This window comes from Capsicum annuum, chromosome 5, assembly GCF_002878395.1.
Source record: "Capsicum annuum cultivar UCD-10X-F1 chromosome 5, UCD10Xv1.1, whole genome shotgun sequence".
Classification (NCBI taxonomy): Eukaryota; Viridiplantae; Streptophyta; class Magnoliopsida; order Solanales; family Solanaceae; genus Capsicum; species Capsicum annuum.
The window spans coordinates 158,039,706-158,049,195 of NC_061115.1; positions in this window are offsets into that span (position 1 = coordinate 158,039,706).

Here is a 9,490-nt window from a genome sequence, read left to right on the forward strand (position 1 = left end):
ATCCTTTCGTCCTTGTTACTAAAACTATGTTTTTAAGTTAAATTCACGTGATTTGCAATTAGGGTTCATATCCAATTTTTATTATTTGAAGATTATGAGATTTCAAGTGATTGAATGTTGAATTGCATGACTATTTTCATATGATTATGCGTATAATACGATTTTTCAGATTTTCCCAATTGAGTTTAAGTATGATATTGAGATTCTTGATTTTATTATTTTGATATTGTTGAAGTATTTTCAAGAAACATATTGAGCATGATGTTTTGCTATGAATTTTACATGAGTTTGAAGCATGGGTCAGTAAGCCCTAATGAGAATTTTTATTTCAATATTGATTGTGCTATGAGCACTTTATGACTAGATTCTTTTTAGATTATTGATAAATATTTGACCTTTTGATCTCAAATAAATATGAAATGAACTTTACATATTCAGAATACAGATTTAGCTTTACAGATATATAGTTGATTTTCATTATAAACCATCATACTATTTTTAAAGTGGATTTTCAATAGGATGAGCGTAGCAAATAAAAAGGGAGTAGTATTTAGCAGCGAGTGGGAAGTGTGGGTTTAGCGCATCCTACTTCCACAGAACTACATAGCCAACGTAGGAACAGATTATTATATTATTCCCATTTATATATGGATGACAGACTTAGCTTGTGATCAATCACATGGAAAACAGGTTATACTCCCTGGCAAGAGTATGACACCTCTCCCCAACATGAGGTTTCCTCCTTAGAAGGTCAAGATGTTGGACTCCATGTAGCTCACATGGTTTATATCGGTTAAGAGAATATCCTGGATACAAAATGATATACAGTTTTTCAGATAAAGTATTTTCCTTAAAGTTTGACAGCCTAATAGTAAGGATTTTCAGAATAGTTTTAAAAGTACCATCTCTACAGTATAACAGTTAAGAATATATTCCCTAAAGCTGTGAAAGAATCCCCTTCCAGTATGAGTTTTCAGATATGATTTAAGAATAAGAATAAAATATAGATTTCAGAATTAAGTGTATTGACTCACAAGATTTAGACTATATGCCTTGTTATTCATGATTTTGACTTTCAGATTTTAGATTTACTCAAGCTTGTGTGAGTTATTTACATTTAGCATGCATGATTTTATAAACTATGATGATATTGGTTACTTATTGCATGCACCCCCATATACTCAGTACATCATCAAAGTACTGATCCACATATATGTCTATATGCTATATTGTCTCATAATGTTGGTTCAGGTGCTCAGTCTCAGTAACGATAGTAATATTTGTGCATCTCATCTACATCCCTACAGTTGGTGAGTCCTCATAGTTCGATGACTTAGCTATTCATGTTTTAGTTTATTAGTGATGTCCCTTTATTTATTTCAGATAGTTTGAGTCAGCTGGGGCATTTCCTAGTGACTCTCTAGATTCATATAGTAGAGGCTTATCGGACTACCAGATTCAGTCTTAGATCTCAGTTGTCTTATTTAAACTTTTCAGCATTTGTTTAATCAGATTGATGAGATTAGTACATTTTGATATATTTAGATAGTTTTCCATATTTTATCATGATTTTATACCTACATTTCCCTATGATGAGATTCAGATATGTTAGAAGGCAGCCAGGGTTAGCTCAGGACTACTTATAGTTTGGAGCACCATATGGCATCCCGGGAACTAGATTTTGGGGTGTTACAAACTTGGTGTCAGAGCCTAAGGTTTTGAGATTCCTAGGGAGTCAGACAATCCGCATTACATAAAGTCTTGATCATCAGTATAAAGCGCGCCACATCTATATGTAAGAGGCTATGGAGCATTTTAGGAAAATCCTCTCTTTCTTGCATAATCCATCATGCTTACAGCTGTCTCTATCTGATATTAACTCATGCTCTTTTATGATAGAAAATGCCTCCTCATTAAGCTAATGCCCTCAGAAAAAATAACGAGCAACCTCAGCCCATAAATTCTTTGAATGAGAATGTGTCACATGCAGAGTTTTGAGCAGTTTTTTAGGCACTAGCCTAAGCTATGACTGCTAATGTTTAAGATAATTGTCAGATTATAGTCTTACCTCAGCAGGATGGGGATTTAGCCACAGCCAAAATTTGAGACTTTATGTGAATAAACCCACCAGAATTCTTTGGGTTGAAGGCAGGTGAGGACCCATAACATATCTTGATGAGGTGAAGAAGATCACCCAAATTATGCATATTTTTGAAGAAAAAATTATAGAATTTGCATCCTATAGGCTGAAGGATCTTGCCTATGACTTGGTGGTGATTGGAAGAAGAGTAGATGGGAGAAACATGGGTGGTGACTTGGAAGATATTTTAGGATACGTTCCAAGATAAATTCTTCCCACTTAAGATAAGGGAAGCTATGATAGAAGATTTTATAAAACCGAGGTAGGCTCCATGACAATGAAGAAGTATTATCTCAAGTTCAACCAGTTGTCTAAGTATGCCCTTAATCAGATGGCTGACTGTAGGTCAAGCATGAGTTTGTGACCGATGTGTCTGGGTTAGTGGTTAAGGAGTGTACGACTGCTATGCTCAATAGAAACATGGATCTTTCTAGATTGATATTGCATGCTCAGTAGATTGAGGTAGAAAAAATGAAGGAAAGAGAGAGAGTAAATAAGAGGGCTAGAATAGGGTAGTTTCATCATGGTCAGAATAGGTCTGGAGGAGGAAATCATTCGCAGTTTTAGGATCGTTTATCTATGCTTGCACCTTCTTCAGCCAGTGCTCCTGCACCCATAAAAAGGTAAGAATAGTGGGGTAAGTCTTCTATGTCAAGATCTCAAAATAATATGAGTAGTAGGCCCAATTATCCTCAGTGTGCTAGGTATGGCAAGAATTATCCTGGTGAGTATTTAGCGAGATGAAGAGATTGTTATGGGTATGGCCATCCAGGTCATAAAATCAAAGAGTGCCCGTATGATAGACAGTGAAATAAGGATGTTCGTCCTCAGACTCAGGCTAACAGTGCACCAGCTCTTCTAGGTCACTCATCTCCTCCTCAGGGCTCATCATCCAGTACTGCTAGCAGTCAATGCCATAATTGATTTTATACTTTACCCTCATGCTAGGAGCAGGAAGATTCCCTAGATGTTGTTACTGGTATTCTTCGTGTCTTCCATTTTGATGTCTATGTGTTGTTAGACCCTGGGTCAAGTTTTTCTTATATGACCCCGTTAGTTGCTATGAATTTTGAGATAAGTTCTGAAAAGATTCCTGAGCTTTTCTTGATTTCTACCCCAGTAAGTGAGTCAGTTATTGCTAAGCAAATCTATAAAAAGTGTCCTATCACTGTCCTTCAAAAAGTCATGTTAGCAGACTTGATAGAGTTAGATATGGTTGATTTTGATCTTATTCTTGAAATGGATAGGCTCCATTCCTATTATGCTTCTATAGATTGTCGCACCCGAGTGGTAAAGTTTCAGTTTCTAGATAAGCCAACCTTTGAGTGGTTTGGTAATTCAGTGTCGCCCAAGAGTCATTTTATATCTTATATTAAGTCCAGAAATTTGATATCCAAAGTTTGCATTTATCATCTAGTTTGAGTTAAAGACACTAAGTCTGAGACCCCAACAGTTCAGTCAGTCAATGTAGTAAATAAGTTTCCAGATGTTTTTCAGAAGACCTCCCAGAGGTACCTCCCGATAGAGAGATAGAATTAAGTGTTGAACTTCTCCCAGATACTCATCCTATTTCTATTCAACCATATCATATGGCTCCCAAAGAGCTTAAAGAGTTGAAAGAGCAACTCAAATATCTTTTAGATAAAGGTTTCATAAGGCCTAGTATTTCTCCATGGGGCACTCCCGTCCTATTCGTGCGAAAGAAGGATGGTTTTTTCCATATGTACATTGACTATCATCAGCTAAATAAGGTCACAGTTAAGAACAAATATCCTCTTCCTAGAATTGACAACTTGTTATATAAATTGCAAGGTTCTAGTTATTTCTCAAAGATAGGCCTTAGATCCGGCTATCATCAACTTAAAGTAAGGGAATGTGATATTCCAAAGACTTTTTTTAGAATCTGCTATGGTCATTTTGAGTTTCTAGTTATGTCTTTTGGGCTAACCAATGCCCCCAACAGCTTTTACGGAGATCATGAATCGAGTGTTTGAATAGTATCTAGATATTTTTGTCATAGTATTCATAGATGACATCTTTGTGTACTCCTATAGTGAGGATGATCATACAGACCATCTTAGAATTGTCTTGCAGACTCTTAGAGATCATCAATTATTTGCTAAATTCACTAAGTGTGAATTTTGGCTAAGATCAGTAGCCTTTCTTGGTCATATTATTTCAACCGATGGCATTAGAGTTGATCCCCAAAATACAAAAGCTGTAAAAAAATAGCCTAGACCTATATCTTCATCAGATATTGGGAGTTTCTTGGTTTTATCTAGCTATTACCATTATTTTGTTAAAGGTTTCTCTTCTATTACAACACCTATGTCTAGATTGACCCCAAAGAAAGTTAAGTTCCTGTGGTCATATTCCTGCGAGAAGAATTTTTAGGAGTTGAAGACTTGACTCACTTTAACCCCAGTGTTAGCATTACCTAATGGTACCGATGGTTTTGTGGTGTATTGTGATGGCTCTAGAGTTGGTTTGGGTTATGTGTTGATAGAGAGTGGTAAGGTAATAGGCTATGCCTCTAGACAGTTGAAGCCTCATGTAAAGAATTACCCAACCCATGATATGGAATTAGATGCAGTTGTATTTGCTTTAAAAATCTGGAGGCACTATCTGTATGGTGTTTATGTTGATGTATTCATAGACCACAAAATCTTACAATATGTGTTTACTTAGAGGGATTTGAATCTCCATCCGAGAAGGTAGTTAGAGTTGTTGAAGGATTATGACATGAGTGTGTTGTACCATCCGGGGAAGGCCAATGTAGTGGTGACGCCCTTAGCAGGTTGTCTATGGGCAGTGTCACTCATATAGATAATGGTAAGAAAAAATTAGCTTAAGAAGTTCATCGTTTGGCTAGATTGGGTATTAGGTTGGTTGATTCAGCTGAAGGGAATGTTTAGGTTCAGAGCAGTTCTGAATCTTCCTTAGTTTCAGAAGTAAAGAAAAAGCAAGATATGAATTCTAGTTTGATCAAACTGAAGGAGTTAGTCAAAGACAAAAAGGTAGAGGTTTTCTCCCAAGGGGGAGATGGTGTGTTGAGATACCAAAGTAGACTATCTATTCCTTGTGTTGATGATTTGAGGAAGATAATTATGGCTGATGCTTATGGTGTGCATTATTATATTCATCCCGGTGCTACCAGGATGTACCACGATTTGCAGGAAATCTATTGGCAAAGTAGTATGAAGAAAGATATAGCAGAGTTTGTAGCAAAGTGTACAACTTGTCAGTAGGTTAAGGTAAAGTATCAAAGACCTGGTGGTACGTTGCAAGAGTTTGGTATCCCTTCTTAGAAGTGGGAGAGGTGAATATGGATTTTATGACTGGTTTACCCCAATTGTGTTGTCATTATGATTCGATTTGGGTTATTATAGACAAGTTGAATAAGTCAGTTCATTTCTTTCCAGTTCACAGGTCTTATACAGCTGAGGATTATGCTAAATTATATATCCAAGATTTAGTCAGATTGCATGGAGTTTCCTTGTCTATCATTTCAGATAGGAGTGCTCAGTTCACCTCTCAGTTTTGGAAAGATTTTCAGAAGGGTCTTGGTACCTAAGTTCTTCTTAGTTCAGTTTTTTATTTGTAGAAAGATGGTCAGGCAGAGAGGAACATTCGAACTTTAGAAGATATGTTGAGCGCATGTGCTCTTGATTTCAAGAGAAGTTGGGATGAGCATTTGTCATTGATTGAATTCACTTATAATAACAGTTATCATGCTAGCATTCAGATGGCTCCTTTTGAAGCTCTTTATGGGAGAAGATGTAGATCACCCATAGGTTTCTTTGGAGTAGGTGAGTCCATTTTGCTTAGGCCTGATTCAGTGTTTGAAGCTATGGAGAAAGTCAAGCTGATTATAGAGATATTGAAAACAGCCCAGAGTCGTCAGAAATCCTATGCAGATATGAGAAGAAGGGACCTCGAGTTTGAAGTTGGTAATTTGGTGTATTTAAATTTTCACCCATAAAAGGGGTAAAGAGGTTTGGCAAGAAGGGGAAGATTAGTCCCTGGTATGTTGGCCCTTATAGAATTTTGAGTCGTGTGGGGAAAGTAGCTTATGAGCTTGAGTTGCCCGCAGACTTGTTATCCGTTCTTTCTATATTCCACATTTTTATGCTTTAGAAGTGCATCGGCGACTCTAACATTGTAGTTCCTTTAGAAAGCTCATAAATTCAAAACAACCTTTCATACAAAGAGATTCTAGTTGAGATTTTAGATCATCATATCTGTAGACTAAGATAAAAAGAAGTTCCCTTGGTCAAAGTTCTTTGGATGAATCAATCCATTGAGGGTGCTACTTAGGAGGCAGAAGCAGACATGTGAGCCAAGTACCCTCACCTCTTCTCTACAACCTCAGATTTATCCGAAGGTAATACTCTTCCTTGATTTAATTCTTTTCTAATTATATATTCAGCTATATAGTTTTCCTCATATAAGTTCATGCACTCACAGAGTTACTCAGAAGGTCAGGATGATTTAGATTTAGTTATTCAGCTCACTTCAGTTGTGCATGCTATCTAATATTCTTAGATTCCTTAGAAATTTCTACTTAAATAGCCATATTCGAGGACAAATATTTCCAAGGGGGAGATATTGTAACACCCCATACCTTTTCTAGCAAGAATCCATCCCTAGAATATTGAGGGATAGGTTACAAGATGAATATTATTTATTTTGTGTGGAATTCTATAGATTTGGACTTTCCATGACATAGGAAATTGAATTAGCTTTCTAACAATATAAGATTCGCCTAAATTTGATAATCGGGTAAGATGTTATGACTATTTTAAGTTTCAGTCATAAAAATTCCGTCATTTGGGCCCTAATTTTCAATTTTTAGTAAGGCCCTATTATCTTGGCACGTCTCAGAGATAGGCATCCCATTTGGCAATTTCTAGTGAGACCTTCCAAGACTGGTGCATCACGCCGTGGTCAAAATGACAAACATAAGGGCTCCGTGATTATGGCGCATCACGGAGGGAGCCCATTTCCCGTTCATCCAGATTCCAGTGAGACACCGTAATTATGGTGTGTCACGGTGGTCACCCATTTTGCAAAATATTGTGTTGTTAAGTTTAGTTTGGGGGTTTAAAGAGGGACGATTTTCTAAACTAGAATGCTACACGGTGCTCATGACCCTAAAGGACCACAAGCTAACCCATGACTGATATCTGTACCTGTAACTGCATAATATAATAATAAAAATGCGGAAACATGAACTAAAAGTCCATAAGGTTCAATCTTGAACAATAAAATGTCTGAATAAGGTGGTATCACAGTACCAAAATAAACTGAAAATACAAATGTCTGAATCTAAAAAATCTGTAATTATCTGAAAGCTCCTAAACTGTCTAAATAAGGAGTTGAAGGAACATGTCTCCAACTAACTCCTTAAACTAAAAATAAACTAAAATACTGGAATAATAATTTTAATGATCATGTCCTCGAAAGATGAGGACTCGCTGCTAACTGAACTGCTATTGCTGGTCTGGAATCTGTGCCTTAGAACCTATGGTGTAATATAAAAGAAAGCACCATAGTGCAAATACGTCAGTATAACTAAAGTACTGAGCATACGTGGGGATAGGCTAAATGCATGGGGTTTATATGTATGAACATACTGACTAATATGAATGTGAGAATACATACATACATACGTAACTGCTACTGAACTCATAGAGATACTGACTACTGAGGTTGAACTCTGACAACATGAGTTTCATGATACTAAGATACTGAATGACTGATAACATGGATGACTGTATCTAACAGTCCTAATTCTGGGGGGAACTATCTGAGTTCCAAACTGTACCTGAATATCAAAGTATGAGATCTGTCCTAGCTAACGAGTGATCTTTGAAACTGATAATGAGAATGCTCAACTGAATCTGAGATTGAGATCAAGCCTATCTGCCGGGTGATCTCTATATCTAATAATAAGCATCTGAATATGAGACCGAGCCTATTTGATGGGATGGTCCCTGAAGCAATGGAACTATTAGAGTTCCTCACTGTATCTGAGTATCTGAATCTAAGATCAGTCCTAGCTAATGGGTGATCTTTGAATGCACTGATAAATAAGAATGACTTACCTTAGTCTGAGATCAGTCCTACCTAATGGGTAATCTCTAAATCTGATAATACTGATAAGAATTCACTGTGTCTAACGGTCCTGATTCTATACTACTGAGCTGAGTTGACAGTATCTGACAGTCCTGATTTCTATAACTGAAACTGTGGGATATATTCATCCAACTGACATGCCCCATGCTAAGCTGACTGTGGTCCAATATCTGCCCTAACTGGAAGGGTGCCAGTACCGCGCTACCAGTAAAGACAACTGTTGTGGAGTCAGTCCTAATCTAGCGGGTGACTCCTGGGATTAGTCCTATACATATAAATATGCAAATGGGTGATCCCTAAGTATGTCAGTCCTATCTAACGGGTGACATCTCATACCTACGCTAGCTACGTAGAACTAAGGGATTTCTTCTAAGGATCTCATTCCTCACTGGCGGGTGAGTCCCCATCCCTAGGCTCGCTCGGTGCTGAATCTTACTCCTATCTGAAAGACACTGAACTGAACTGATTAACTGAACTTACTGAGTTCCATGGTTGATGGAATACTACTTAGTTCTTGAGATTACTGAGAGTACTAACTTTCTGAGATTACTGAGATTAACTGAGCGTAATTGAGATTACTAAGATTAACTGAGTATAACTAAGATTACTGAGATAAACTGAGCATAACTGAGATTACTGAGCTACTGAGACTACTGAGAATTCTGAGTCACATGAGTAACTGAATTCTATAGATCATGGCTTGACTAAGAGTATCGTGACAACATGTCATGGCTCTAGGCACACAACTATATTTTTCGGGTACAAGTACCCCCAGGACTCGATGGTAGGAAACTGACACAACTTGACTTTCTTGAGTACATGACCATCAATAACAATTCATAATACATGAGTGAGGGATTTCATGAAGTAAATGGCCATCATAATATCTAACATGAATAGGAATGCTTATGATCAAGTCATAAATATCATATTCTAATATCATGGGTATTCCGACAATATATACTATTCATAACAATGGCATAGAAACTATTAACCATAAGGGAATAGCAAACATGTAACATTTAGTTCATATTGTAATAATTTGGAGATAACTCATGTGATACTTCAAAATCATGATCTTGTTCCTAGCATAGAAGACATATAGACACACTATAAATCCATTCCCCAATCATCATGTATATTCCATTAACACATATATTGCACAACAATGACAAGTGAGCTCTTTGAACATAATACACTATCATGAATTTA